This window comes from Crocuta crocuta, unplaced genomic scaffold (genome assembly GCF_008692635.1).
Source record: "Crocuta crocuta isolate KB4526 unplaced genomic scaffold, BGI_CrCroc_1.0 scaffold233, whole genome shotgun sequence".
Lineage (NCBI taxonomy): Eukaryota > Metazoa > Chordata > Mammalia > Carnivora > Hyaenidae > Crocuta > Crocuta crocuta.
The window spans coordinates 8,962,187-8,976,909 of NW_027529526.1; positions in this window are offsets into that span (position 1 = coordinate 8,962,187).

The following is a 14,723-nucleotide window of genomic DNA, read 5'->3' on the forward strand; positions in this document are numbered from 1 at the left end:
GCCAGCATCTACAGCTAGTTAGGTTTTCGTGTGATGTGATAATCTTCATTCTTCAGGAATGAGTCCTTATTGCTTCTGCTTGAACTCAATTGCTATAGTTTTATATTTCCCACTGTATATAGCAGTACTAGGAGGTAACCCAAAGTACCTCCTGAGTTTCAAGACATTCTCATCCTGTCTCCTATTATATAACAGCAATCAGATTTTCAATTGATATCAAAGATAAATTCTCCCAGCCTATGCTATAACCTCTTTTCTCTCCCTATTGTTCCAATCTCATGAATAGCTGAAAATAATCAACTAGCAGTATAAACTTCCAGGTAAGTGGAACGATTGTTGAGTTTTTCAGGGAGCATATTCCTTCCTTGGATACTAAGACCTTTAAATGGGCAAACCTCAAAGTTATAGGAATAGAAAGCAAAACATTTTATGAGTAGATCAACAGGTATAATAGTGGGAGGTGTCTATCTCACTCCCGGATTCCCCAGCTCATGTACTGTAGATAAGGGAAAAACAGCACTCTATGTTAGTTGCTAGTTCCAACACAGGAGTTAACAGGAGTTAGCAAACTTTTTCCTATACAGGGCCAGATAGTAAAAACTCTAATGTTTAAGGACCGTATATGGTATCTGTCACATATTTGTTTTTGTTTACAACCCTTAAAAAGTGTAAAAGCCATTCTTAAAGAGTGTACAAAAAAAGGATGTGGGCCAGGTTTAGCCGTCAGATTCTATAATTTGCTAATCCCTGCTGTAGGACAACCCCTAACTTTGCAAATTGTTCCCTCTAACTTTGCAAATTGTTCCCTCCCTGCTGACACTGGAACTAAGTCTTCAGAAGACCACTCAAGAGCTCTAAAGGTTAGCTGCTACTGGATGGTGGGGACATACAATAAGACCAGTGAGTCTCGTGTGCATAATATTCTGGGTCACCAGGGATTAACACCATTGTCCATGTCTTTCCCCTCTCCCTCCTACCAGTGTACAGTTTTATCCTAGGACATAGCTGTATGCCCCTTTAGGGAAAGGCTGAGAGAAAGATTTACACATCTTATATTTGATATTTTCACAAGGTCCTTTCTCCAAGGTACCTAGCATACTCTGTATTCAAGTAGTTCTGAGTCTGTGAACTTTCCAGAACTAGGAAATGGGGAAAGGTATTACATTACACCCCTAGTGGTATCTCTAGTCAGGCCTCTGTTTTCCCAACCTAGGGTTTGTTCAATTACACAAATATTTAAGACCTTAGCTATTTTAGTACTGGAAACTCTGAAGAGTTTACCAGCACCCAAGATCTCTGTACATCAAACCTTTCAATTACTACTCTGATACTACTTTGTATTGGTAATTGTGCCCACTGTGTCTACAGCAGTTATGTACTGCTACCTGACCTCTGCCACCTCAGGATCCCTCACCATCATTAAAATTAGAAAACCCATTTGAATGACAACACATGCAACCTTTATCCCCAGAGGACAGCTGTTACCGTAATGTTCAGGGATATTTGTACTGTCCTTATCAATCTATTTGTTCATGTTTAGGCAAATTTAAAAAGAATTTTTTTTAATGTTTTATTTATTTTTGAGAGAGAGAGAGAGAGACAGCATGAGCAGGGGAGGGTCAGAGAGAGAGGGAGACACAGAATCTGAAGCAGGCTCCAGGCTCTGAGCTAGCTGTGAGCACAGAGCCCGACACGGGGCTCGAACCCACAAACCGTGAGATCATGATCTGAGCTAAAGTCAGATGCTTAACCAACAGAGCCACCCTGGTGCCCCTAGGCAATATTTTTTAAATGAAGAATTGAGTGTTTATAAAATCTTTGAAAGGAATAGAGGAGCAACTTTTAGACCCAACTCCTTGGAATAACCTTCAGCCCTCACCACCATATATTTCTACCATGATTAGAAATATTCCCACTACCATTGCTATAGGAAGCTGCTGCCATTGTTGTTTACCACAGAACTGCATTGCTTTCACTGCTGCTGCTGCTACTATGTTATAGGAAACTGCTAACTCCGGAATCACATATAATACCTCTGCCAAATCCACACAAGCAAATTACATTCCATGTATCTTTCCATGGCTCAGTTCTGAATTCATTTCTCACAAGATCCATTGAACTGAATTGCATCTAGAATCCTAACTGAAAAGGAATCTGAGAAATGTCACTAGCTTTCCAACTTTTTCGGATTAGAAGGAGATTGAGCTTCCATAAAATTTTGTTCACATCAAGTATTATTATACTGTAGAATTGTTAGTTGTGTATCTATTAGATTGAGGATTCTTTAAGAACAAGGATAAAATTGTATTTTAGATACCCAGCATTCATCCGTGCCTCCCTTAAACATAATCCCTTAATTAAATGATACTATTTTACAAACTCTCGTTAAACATTTGCTAAGAACCTCTGTATGTATGAGTAAACACTCATCCTTACACAATTCCTCTTTCAACCAGAGCTCACTCATTTCCCACACCCCTACCCCTTACTGAAACTGAAATTTCCTTCACATCACTTTCTTATCACACCTTAGAAGACAGCATGGTGATTGGAAAGATAAAAGTTTTGGGGGTCAGACAAATCTAGGTTTGAATTTTGGCTTATCTACAGACTAGCTGTATAACCTTGGGCAAGTCATTAATTCCTCTAAACCTTGGCCAAACTATGAGGATAGTAATACTTCACTGAGTTATTGTAAGGACTAAATGAGATACTGTTTTTAGAGTATCGGCACATAGTAGACACTTAATAAGTAATATATAATATTATGAAAATGTCTTCCCTTTGTTGAAAGAGCTATCTAGTTCAGCTCCCATGAATAAGTCCAAACCTAAAGGAAGTGGTTTCACATCTCTTTCTACCTGTTCCAGCTTTTCATGGCTCAACCTGTTCATCTCCAATATGTTGACATAATTGTACTGTAGATCCCTAATAGATACTTGTTTGAGTAGACTTTTATCTTCCCTTTGAGTGAGACTTAGTATGGAATTATCTTTCCTGTTCAGTTGGCCCAGAAATAGCTGTCTAGTCCTGATCATTGGATATTTAGTCTCAAGAACAATTGAACCCATAATGTCTCATACTGAAAGGGAAGTTTTTGCCTGGCATTCTGGAGTCCAAGACCCCTCTCCTAGATACCAGAATGTGTAATCTTGATGTCAACTATTTATATAATCATAACTACAGATCAACCCATCTTTGGCTACTCCCCTCTATTTCTGAACCTCCTTCCTTATGCTATGAGCAAGGCTTAATATGGTATCAGGGTCTAATGCAATGGTTCTCAACTGCTAGGTGATTTGCCTCCCAGGGCACATTTGGTAATGCTAGGAGACATTTTTGGTTGTCACAACTGAGGGGAATGTTGCTACCGATGTGATGAGTAGAGGCCAGGATTGCTGCTAAAAATCCTCCAATACACAGGACAGCCTCCTACAACAAAGAATTATCTGCCTCAAAATTTCAATAGTTATTGAGGTTGATAAATCCTGGTGAATTTTAAAACCCAGCTTTGTACACTAAGCCCTGTCTTGGGGTATCATAGCTCACCAATAAGTTCTAAAATAGACCATCTCCATCATGACATCATCTTCTATCATTCCTGCCTATGGCAATTTCTTCCTCTGCCTTTTATAAGGCTTTATTCATTTATACTCTCCTGACAAACTGCTTATATTTCTTTCATTTTTATACATTGTCTCTCCAGGCTATTAGCTCTTGTGGACAATAGCCCTATCTCCCACATTTTGTAGCCCTATTGTGTATAACAGTTTTAATTATTCCAGAAAAATAATGAAAGAGCCTGGATTCAGACCAAATCTTTCAGAGTGCTCCCACTCTCTAGACAAAGGCCCAAAAAGAAAAAAAAAAAAAAATGGGGGGGGAGTTCTTGCCTAATTGAAATATTCAACCCATTTGATGTCAAATGAATACAATCTCCTTAACTTCATGGATCTCCATCTATTCCCACTTTTTCTTGAGAGTTTTTGGTTTTTATCTTGGCTTTTCTTTCCACTGAGAATTTCTCTTCTGTTTATGACTAATTGCTGTCTCCACGAATGCCCTTAGCAACTTATACTTCCTCTTTCGTATCAACACATCACATTTGAATTTCTTTTTCAGTGTCTTTCTTCCCCAAAGACTTAGCTGCATGAGAGCAAAGTCTTCTTCATTATCATATCCCTAGCACTCTTAGCACAATGCCTGGCATATATAGTAGGTAATTTCCTTGTTAGTGCATTGGAGGGTGTTGTTTTTTTTTCCCCAAAATGAGTTTTATTAAAACATAATGGATTTCAAAAGGAAGTTCGGCCAAGAAACTGTAAAAAGGAAAATTCCAATTTAGAAAGTATAGCCTTCTGTTCTAACACAGGTTAGTTGATGACCAGGCTCATAAGATGTGTTCCACAGCCTACTTGAGGGTGCCACTCACCTCCTTTGTCCCCTTCTTTCCTCGAGGTCTCAGACATGTAGGCCCTGGGGAAAACTGCACATGAATGGAATTTCAGGCCCTTTTTGGATAAACTATTGTCCTTATTCTTCACCTAGTGCCTATCAGCAGCTTACCTGTGCATCTATGTGTAGATTCTGTGGATTTACATGTAACACTTGGACCAAAAGTGATTGCAGACCTCTTCAGTCAGTGAGGGAAAAAAAAAACCAATGTGCTATTCTTGTCCATTCCAGGACCATTTCCAGCTGTCTCCTTTAGATTGTTATGCCACAGAAAATTAAAAACTCCAAGCTATATTTCATATATCCCTTCCCCTTCTAGTCTTTATGTCATACAATTGATTTTTTAAAAACCGTGTTCATTATTACTTCTTAGTTTTTATATTGTTCCGCTAATAAAAAGGAACAAGGCCTTTTAGCAGAATTTGAGGGGTGGAGGTAAGAGGAAACTTTTGAAATTCCCTCAATTGAAGCATACTACCACCATAATGGATTTATCAACTTCTGAGTCTTGGCCTTCTGGCTCTATCTCCCCTTTTCCCCATGCCAGTTTTTGTTCTTGGCTTTTAATCCCTCTTTCTCTCTCCCTCTTAACCTGACCCCCTACCTTCTCTCCTTTTCTGATTTCTGTACAACATAAAGGTGGCCAAAAAAGTGGTCTGAAAGACCTGCTGAAGAATTGAAATCTACTGTTTCACTTTCCAGTAACCAAGCGTGTTTGCCCAACTCCATAAACTAGCAGAGATCCTTCCTGATTCCCAGGGCTTACTATCAGCCAACACCTCATATCTATGCTAATTCCCCAGCCTAGTGGCACACTTCCTCTTCTTGGTTCTTAGGTCAGACAGGTATCCAGCTTGGCTTAAATTTAACTGTGGAGCTCTTCTAATTGACCCAAGGCAGTGTAAGTCGGGTATAGCTTTTGGGATCTAGAACCCATGCTACCTAAGTCTCAAATTCTGGTTCTGTCACATACTCATTTCTCTGTGCCTCAGCTTCCTTGTCTTTGAAAAAATAGTATCAACTACCTACTAGAGTTGGTGTACAACATAGTAAGCACAGTGTTTGTTAATTATTATTATGAGTCGATCCATGATGTTATTGGGGAAAGATCTGTGTTATTTCAGCCACACTAAAAATTCAGCAATTGTTTATTGAATGACCACAATAGGCCAGACACTGTGCTAGGCAGAACATAGAGATGAAGCAGAAACTAATACTGCATTTATTTTTCAATGAGTTACATTTGGTCTATAGGCAAAGAAGTAACTATTTATTTAGATAAAGTCTCAAGATTTTCTCCATTGACTCTTAAATCAGGAAAGAATATTTATCCTTTGAGATGCCTGGGTGGCTCAGTTGGTTCAGCATCCAACTGAAGCTTATGTCATGATCTCGCAGTTCACAAATTCAAGCCCCACACTGGGCTCTGTACTGACAGCTCAGAGACTGGAGCCTGCTTCAGATTTTGTGTCTCCCTTTCTCTCTGCCCCTCCCCTGCTCACGCTCTCTCTCTCTCTCTCTCTCTCTCTCTGTCTCTCAAAAATAAACATTTTTTAAAAAGAATGTTTCCTCTTTGACTTCTAACATTATCTTATATTCAGTTTTCTTTGAGAGCTTAGAAGTGCATTTTGTAATCATAAATCATCATTTCCCTTGTTTCTTTCTTAAACTTATCAGGGGTTGTCAAAATTATATTTTTCTGACTTTCCTTTAATGAAATTCCTTTAACTAAAATAAACAATGCTTTCTCTTTCCGAAATCATCAGCTCTCCAAGTTCTCAAAAGTCATTACTTTGGACTTTGAAATGACTCTGGTCCTTTTTTTTACCCCTCTGGCTTTGGTTTGGTGGTTTGTCAGTATATGTGTGTTTGCCCTTTGGCTCTAGTCAGATATGGAAAAGTGAGCTGAATCAGAAAGGTGTGTGTGAATTTACCATTAATATTTAAGTTTCTTTCTCACCAGTTGTTTCCCCAAACAGCTGAATTTTATCTCTGCCTTGTAATCACCGTGACTGAATGAATGCAGAAAGCAGGCAGACTTGTAACATGTTCTGTCCAGAAGAGAATAAGCATCCTTTCTAAAACAAATATGAAATTCTAAGTTAAATGATGGTTGGGGGGAGCGGGGAGGGGGAGAGAATCTGAAACAGGATACAGTGAATTATCTAAAAACAAGGACAATCCTTTGTTCTGATTTGTTATTCTGCATCCCAAGCCAAGATTTTTGTTGATTTGTGTACTCCAAGAGGTACTGTCTCTTTTAAGTGAGGGGAGGAATCATGGACTGGCTCTGAGTTCATCTGCAGGACATAAAAATGGAGATGTGCAGTGCTGTGGGAGAGAGTAAAGTCTCTAAGACAGACTTTTGTAACTATGGATCAGCGTTCACTATGATCCTTTGCTTTCTGTTTTGAGTTCCTTGGTTCACAAGTGTTCTGTCTCTCCACTCTTTATCTAATCAACCACAATAAAATGTAACTGTCAGTCGGAGAATAATGTGAAAGGTAAGTATTTGGTGCAATAGCATCCAGGATTCACTTTGTTACACATAGGCCTGCCACACTTTTCAAATTTCCCTTTTATAGTTGGCTCTCTATTCTTTTTCTATAGCCCAAATCATTATTCAATCATTGTGAATATAAGTTATTTTTAGTAAGTTAGTTATTGTAAACAGTGTAAGTTATTGTTTTTAGAAGCACAAAAATTATCCTTCCAAAATTATTGACAGAATGACTACTACACTTTCAGCAATATTTACATGAGCCAGGGCAATCACATTTAATTAATTTATAATTTTATGGGTAAAAATGAACACTCTTCTACATTTCAGTTTCATTGCCAAAATTTAAGATTCAAAAAAGCACACAGCTGGGTATTCTGTAAAAACTTCTTCACCTGGGGCATCTGCATGTTTCAGTCAGTAGAGTATCTGACTCTTGATTTTGGTTCAGGTCATGATCTCACAGTTGGTGAGTTCAAGCCCCACATAGGGCTCCTTGCTTAGAGTGTGGAACCTGCTTGAGATTTTCTCTCCCTCTCTCTCTGCCCCTCCTGTGCGCTCTCTCTCTCTCTCTCTCTCTCTCTTTCTCTCTCAATGGATGAATAAACCTAAGAAAAATCAACTCCTTCACTTGGCATCACAAAACTTTCCCATTTCTCATTTTATCATATCTTTCTCATGTTCACTAATATTTTTAGTCTAAAATTAGAAGCCATGAGTACTAGACTACTCAGGTCCAAATGTGCTGGAATTCTCAACAGTTTTCGTATCATGAAATTCTCCATCATTGAAGTGGTCCTTCAGGGTTATACCACAGTCTGGCAAAATTACTATAAATACAGAATATCTAAACACACAGCAAGTACAGCTCTGGTTTACCACCTAAATCTGAAGAAGGATCAGTGATCCTAAATTTCCAGCCCAGGAAACATATGAGGCAAACAACTTTATAAGAAGGAAGAATACTTGGCATGGAACAGGGTATTCTGGTTTCTAGACCCTGCCTTGGGCAACTTCTAGGCTCCTGTATCTAGGAGCAAGACCCTAGATACAGATCTTAAAATGCCTCGATTGCATCATCTGTAGAATTATAAAACTGTAATACTACCTACTAATACTACCTACCTCTTACATATCCCTGAAAAGATTCCATGATGTGAGATGAAAAAATGCTTTGGACTACTTAGAAAAATACTGCTGCATAGTTTTGAAGTATTATTATTATTATCATTATGATTATTGTCATTATCCTACTTAAGGATACTTATGATTGGTCTTCATTAGAGAAACTCAAAAATTTATAAAGAGAAACATGTATTCATGTAGCATATCTCTAAGAAAATTCTATAATTCTCAACATACAAATTAAGTAACTTTACAAACAAGTTAGTAGACGAATTCCACTCCAGTACACATAAATATATATACTAGTTCTCAGAACAATAGCATAATAACCCATCTTCTGACATTTAAAACTGACCCCCTAGTAATTGCATATTTGAATGTCTTGCATATCTGTACTTCTGCTTTAAAAATTACCTAAGACTAGGTACTCTTTTTAAATGACCAGCTTTTTAAGTTAACCATCAACCTTCCAGAGAAAGTAAGAAAATGAGATTAATTTCAACTTCTCCAAAAAAAAAAAAAAGACTCTACCTGGCCACAATAGTTTTCCAAGTAGCTGTTATATTAGTCAGTGTTCTCCATACAAACAGAACAGCAGGATTTGTATTTATATATAGAGAGATTTATTTTAAGGAATTGGCTCATGTGATTGTTGAGGTTTGGTGAGTCCAAAATCTAATGGGGCAGGCTGGCAGGCTGGAAACTCAGGGAAGAGTTGTGGTTTGAGTCCAAAGACCATCTTTTGGCAGAATTCCTTGTTTGGAAGAAGTTACTCCTTTTTCTATTAGGGCTTTCAACTGATTGGATGAGGCCCACCCACATTATGGAGGGTGATCTGCTTTACTCAAAATCTACCAATTGAAATGTCAATTTCATCCAAAAAAACACCTTCACAGAAATATCCAGAGTGTTTGACCAAGTATTTGGGCACCAAGGCTTTGGCAAGTTGACACGTAAAATTAACTATCATAGTTAAATAGAGTTAAGTAGAATTCCAAGAATTTAGTTGTAGATAAAATGCTATGAGCAATTTAGTGGACTGAATAGTGACACCACCACTCCCCCCCACCCCCAACCAAGAGATATGTCCATATCCTAATCTGAAACCTGTGAATATTGCCTTAAGTGGCAAAAAGATGAGATTAAGGATCTTGAGAGGTGTTTATTCTCAGTTGTCTGAGTGCAATCATATGTATCATGACAGAAAATAAGAGAAAGTTTTTGTGACACAGAGAAGGCAATGTGAAGACAGAGTACAGAGAGATGCAGCCACAAGCCAACAGCCACCAGAAGCTGGAAAAGGCAAGAGATGGGTTCTCTAGAGCCTCTATATGGAGTACAGCCCTACCAACACCTTGATTTTGGACTTCAGACCTCCAGAACTGTGAGAAAATTAATTTATGATGCTTCAAACCACCCACTTTGGGACAATTTGTTATAGCAGCTACAGGAAACTAATCTAAGCACCTTACACACTGCATGCAAAACTGACCAAGAAAAGGAATATCTCCATCATAGTTAGTCATGTTGCTGTAGAAAAGAGTTTGGTGCACTTGGAAAAGCATGAGATTCTGTCACAGTCTAACTGAATTACATTGGAAAAGTCACCTAACTTTCAATTGCCCTATCTCTAAAATGGGGGGAATGACACTTCCCTACTTACCCACATGATTTGTACTGACACTCAAATGAGAGAATATATATTCTTATAGTCAATAAATATTCACTGATATTACTATATGCCAGAAACTACTCTAAAATCACTGTATCTAAGGTATATAACTGTGAAAATGACAAACTCCCCGCTCTCATTGAGCTTACATACTAATGCCATAAGTAGATAATATAAAAGAATGCAAAATCATTTCATATAGTGATAAGGACTATGAAAAAATAAGTAATAAGATAGAGTGGCTGGAAAGGAGGTATTACATAGGATGATCGGCTTTTCTAAAAAGGTGACTGACCGTAAGTTGATAAAGCAGAGTCCTAAATTATAAGAAAGAGCCAGCCACATTAAAAAAAAAAAAGAAAGAAAGAAAAGACTGGAATCAGAGCTTTTTGGACAGTAGCACTTGAAAAAGAAGCAGCCATAGCCTTTGCATGTTTGAGGAATAGAAAGCTGTGCATGAACTTGAAATGTTTGAAGAAAAGAAAAAAAAGACCAGTGTGACTGAAGTATCAAGGACAAGGAAGAACATGGTAGGAGATGAAGCCAGAGTGATATTCAAGGGCTGGATCATGTAAAGCTATGGAGGCTACAATAAGAAGTTTGAATTTTACTATGGCTGTAACATATATCCATGATCAAAAGGGTTTTAAATATGGAAGTGGTGTTATCTGATTTTCATTTTTAAAAGATGACTGGCTTTGGGTAGAGAATGTATTAGAGAGCAAGAGATGAAGTTGAGAGACTAGTTAGGAGGCTATTGCAGTAATCCAGGCTAGAGATAATGGTGGTTAGATTAAAATGACAGCAATGTAGATCAAGAGAAGTGGACCGATTCAAGATATACGTTGGAGATAGAGCCAGTAGAACTTTGATGCATTGGATATGGGAGAAGAAAGACAGGAATTAAGAATGATTCATAGGGTTTTGGCTTTAGCAACCAGCAGATGGTGAACAATGGGGGAAAACTGTTCTGAACATGTTAAATTTGAAATGCCTATTAGATACCCAAGGGGAAATCTCAGTAGGCAATTTGACATATATCTATAATTTTCATGGGGGGAGGGATGAATCAGATGGAGTTATAAATTTAGAAATCATCATCATGTAAATAGTATTTAAAATCATAGGATAGGTGAATGATAGGGGGAAAGTATTCAGAGGGAAGAGAAGAAGGTCCAGAATAAATCCTTGGGTACTTTAATATGTAGAGGTCAAGCAGAGGAGAAGCCAGCAAAGAGAGCTGAATTGGTGATAGAGACAATGAGGTAGGAGGAAATCCTGGAAACTGTAAAGTCATGGAAGCCAAGAGAAAAATGAACGAATAAATGTCAACAAGATAATATGCATAAATATTTTCTCAGCTCCTGCTGTGTACAAAGAACTCTACTGGAAATGCAAAATAAATGTTCTCCATCTCAAGGACCTTATGATTTTGAAAGGGAGATAAAAATAAGCCCCATAAAAATAATACAGAACATAGCCTTCTAACTGATTTCCCTATCTTCAGGTTTGCCTTTTCAATCCATTCTACTCCAAGCACAAGGTTAATTTCCCTAAAACAGCACTCTAATCAGTTAAAACTGATTAGCTTTAAACTAAAAGTCATCAGAGTTCTGATCAAGTCAAGAACTATTCTTTGCCCATTTAGACCATCCCGAATCATCATTTTGGTACTCAAGGAAGGATGGCTACGGCTTCATGAAATCTTATAGCACTTTTTTCTTGGTGGTTCAGTTTAACATTGATTCTACCCTTCCCTGCCCTTGTATGTAATTGTCTAGATTACATATCTTTTGTCTAGATTGTAAACTCCTTAAAAACAGAGATTAAGCCAAGTTCTATGTCTAGCCATTAGTATACTAACCATTGGCTTTATTTTTTTCTGCCAGGTGGACAAAGACCTCCAAATTTTAGCCGTATGGCATAGAACACTGGTATAATAATGAAGCAGAATTTGAGTACTATAGAACTAGATTATGGATAATAAGGAATAGAAGAGGGATGTGCCTAGTAACAGAGGAAGTAGTCTAAAACAAGATTGCAAAGGGCCTTTTATGCCAAACTAAGGAGTTCAGATGTTATTCTGCTATGGGAGACCTTACTGAGGTTTTTGAGCAGGGCAATTAGATACTCATCTGCTTCAGGAATGAATTGGAGGGGATAAATGAGGATAGTCTTAAAATTCGAACTGATGGAGAATCAGTGGGAGTGAATTTTTTTTGAGGCAGCAATACCAGCTTAACTGGCTCTATAAGAGAAGATTGGGTGTTTGGGAGTGGTGAAAAATAAGGCCAACCGAAGAGGTAGGGTAGGGCCAAAATATGAAGGGCTTGAAAGCCAGGCAGAAGCATTATGAACTAGGATGCCTGGCTTCTAATGCCTGTTTCCCTACTTGGGGAAAGTCCCTTACCTTTTCTCGAACCCAGTTTCCTTTTCCTGCGGTTTTCTTCAGTTGTAAAATTTATCATTTTCTGTAATACTCTGATCTGCTACAGTAGTTCTCAAACTTTAACTGTACAGTGGAATCACATGGAGAGCTTGGAAAGTGACTGATGCCTGGATCCCACTCTGAGAAATCCAGATTTATCTAGTCCTGTATCCAGCCTGGACATTGTGTTTTAAAAGTCCTGGACCTTAGGGGGGTTGCCTCAGTAGAGCGTGTGACTCTTGATCTTGGGTTCAAGAGTTCATACCCCACGTTGGGTATAGAGATTACTTAAAAATAAAATCTTTAAATAAAGAAATAAAAATATAAGGTCCTCAGGTGATTCTGCTGTGCAGCCAAGATTGAGATCAGAAAATGAAGCACTAATGAGTGCTTGAGCATGGTTAATATGTTGTGGGGGACAAAACAGTGTTTTAAGGAGGACTAATGTGAGTATACAGAGTAAAGGGAAAAGACCAGGAGACCAATTAGAATTTTTCAGTAATTTAGGAGAAAAATCTACTAAGGCCTAGATTAACATGTATGCATTGACAGTGTAGGGGAAAAGATGATTCAGAGGGAAGTAACACTAGGACTTAGTAACTGATATTAAACCTGATCAAAAGAAAGGAGAAAATGATGTAGAGTCAAATTTCTAGTAGAATCCTTAGCAAAATAAAGCAATTGTCAAACAGGTGGTTGATAATATCATTGATAATATAGTAACAGACATTAATTGCCAGGGGGTAGGCTATGTGCTTTACAAACATTATGTCATTTAATCTGTACAACTCTACAAATACTATTATTCCCATTTTACTGATTTAGAAACTAAGAAAAGAGAGCAGTTAAATAATTTGGCCAATATTACACAGTAAGAGAAGATAGTTGAACTAACCAGTCTGACTTCTTTTCCTTATAATAGGAAGATGATCAGTTAGTTACATACTGAAGTGAGTTTGAACAAATAACTCAAAAAAGTAAAATGGTAGAGAGGCCAGACAGGAATATAAACGAGTAGATCAAATTAGATTTAACTGTAGTGAAATGAAGAGAAAACATAAATGAGGCAGTGGCTACTCAGCTATACTTAAATGTTGTTGCCCTGTTGGAAATTCAGTTCCAGTATTTCCATGTTTTAAGATTTTTTTTATAAAAAGATAGAAATCTAGATTTCTGTGTAAAATCTCCAAAAATGCAAATGTCAACTAATTCAAATGTTTAAAATTACTGTGTGGCCCAAACACAATATGGCTACAAGTTTCCATCTCTGATTAATAATAGGTGTTGGAAATTCAGAACTGAAGTTAGATATTTGAGCTGGAGATGTATGATTAGGGAACGTGTAAGCACAGAGAGGGTAGCAGATGCTGCAGAGTTGTATGTGTTAGGATAATAACCAGTATTTGACATGGCTAGTTAAAATAATGCAAAAGTATATGAATTAACAAGTCAGTCAGGACTCTAAGAGTTTTTCAGTCTTACAGAAAACTGACATAAAATGGAAATGTTAAAACTAGCAGATTGAAGTGGGTGTGTTTAAAATTCAATTTTCTATAAACTGAAAACTAAAATCCAGATAATGACTTGAATTTTCATACATCCATAATGTGATGGAAACATTTCAAAATTGTGAATCTATCTCTCCTACTGATTGAAAGGTAATTAAGATTATGTTTACCCATATTTTCACCTTCTTACATTGGGTTACTTTCTGTCAGTCAAGTTTCTCACATACATTCATAACTGTAAAGTCCATACCAAAGAAGTTCACAATTACCAAAGATTAAAACCCTTTTTAATTTTAATTTTTTTTAATGTTTTTATTTATTTTTGAGAGAGAGACAGCGTGAGCAGAGGAAGGTCAGAGAGAGAGGGAAACACAGAATCCGAAGCAGGCTCCAGACTCTGAGCTGTCAGCACAGAGCCCGATGCAGGGCTTGAACCCATGAACCGTGAGATCATGACCGGAGCCGAAGTTGGACGCTTAACCGACTGAGCCACCCAGGTGCCCCTAAAACCTTTTTTAATTTTTAATTATTGAGTTTCAGGTTCCTCAAAAGACCATCCAGGTGTTAGGGCTCAATACATAACCTTTGAAATCTAGACTAGAACAGTGTTTTTGAACACTATTCCATTAGATTAAAGGAATGTATTATCCGTCATGAAGAATGTAAACCAGTTATGTAAAAAATAAAGTACCACAAATATGAAAAACATTTTTGCAAACTATAAAGCCCTACGACAGCATTAAAAAGAACTATTATTCTGGTGTTATTTTGAAGCTACAGGGTCCTTAAATTACAAAGTATTTGAAACACAATTTCTTGTATTTGAAACACAATTTTCACACTTACCAAAAATGTTTTCTTTTTCACATGTAACTAACTCCGAAAGGGAGATCTTTTCCAATTGTTTTTTTTTTTACCCACATGTGACTTCAAGAGTGACATCTTTTCCAATTGTTAAAGGTGAAGTGAAATTGACTTAATAACAAATAACTACTAATATAATGAGGGATAATGATCAGCCTCATATATGGCAAA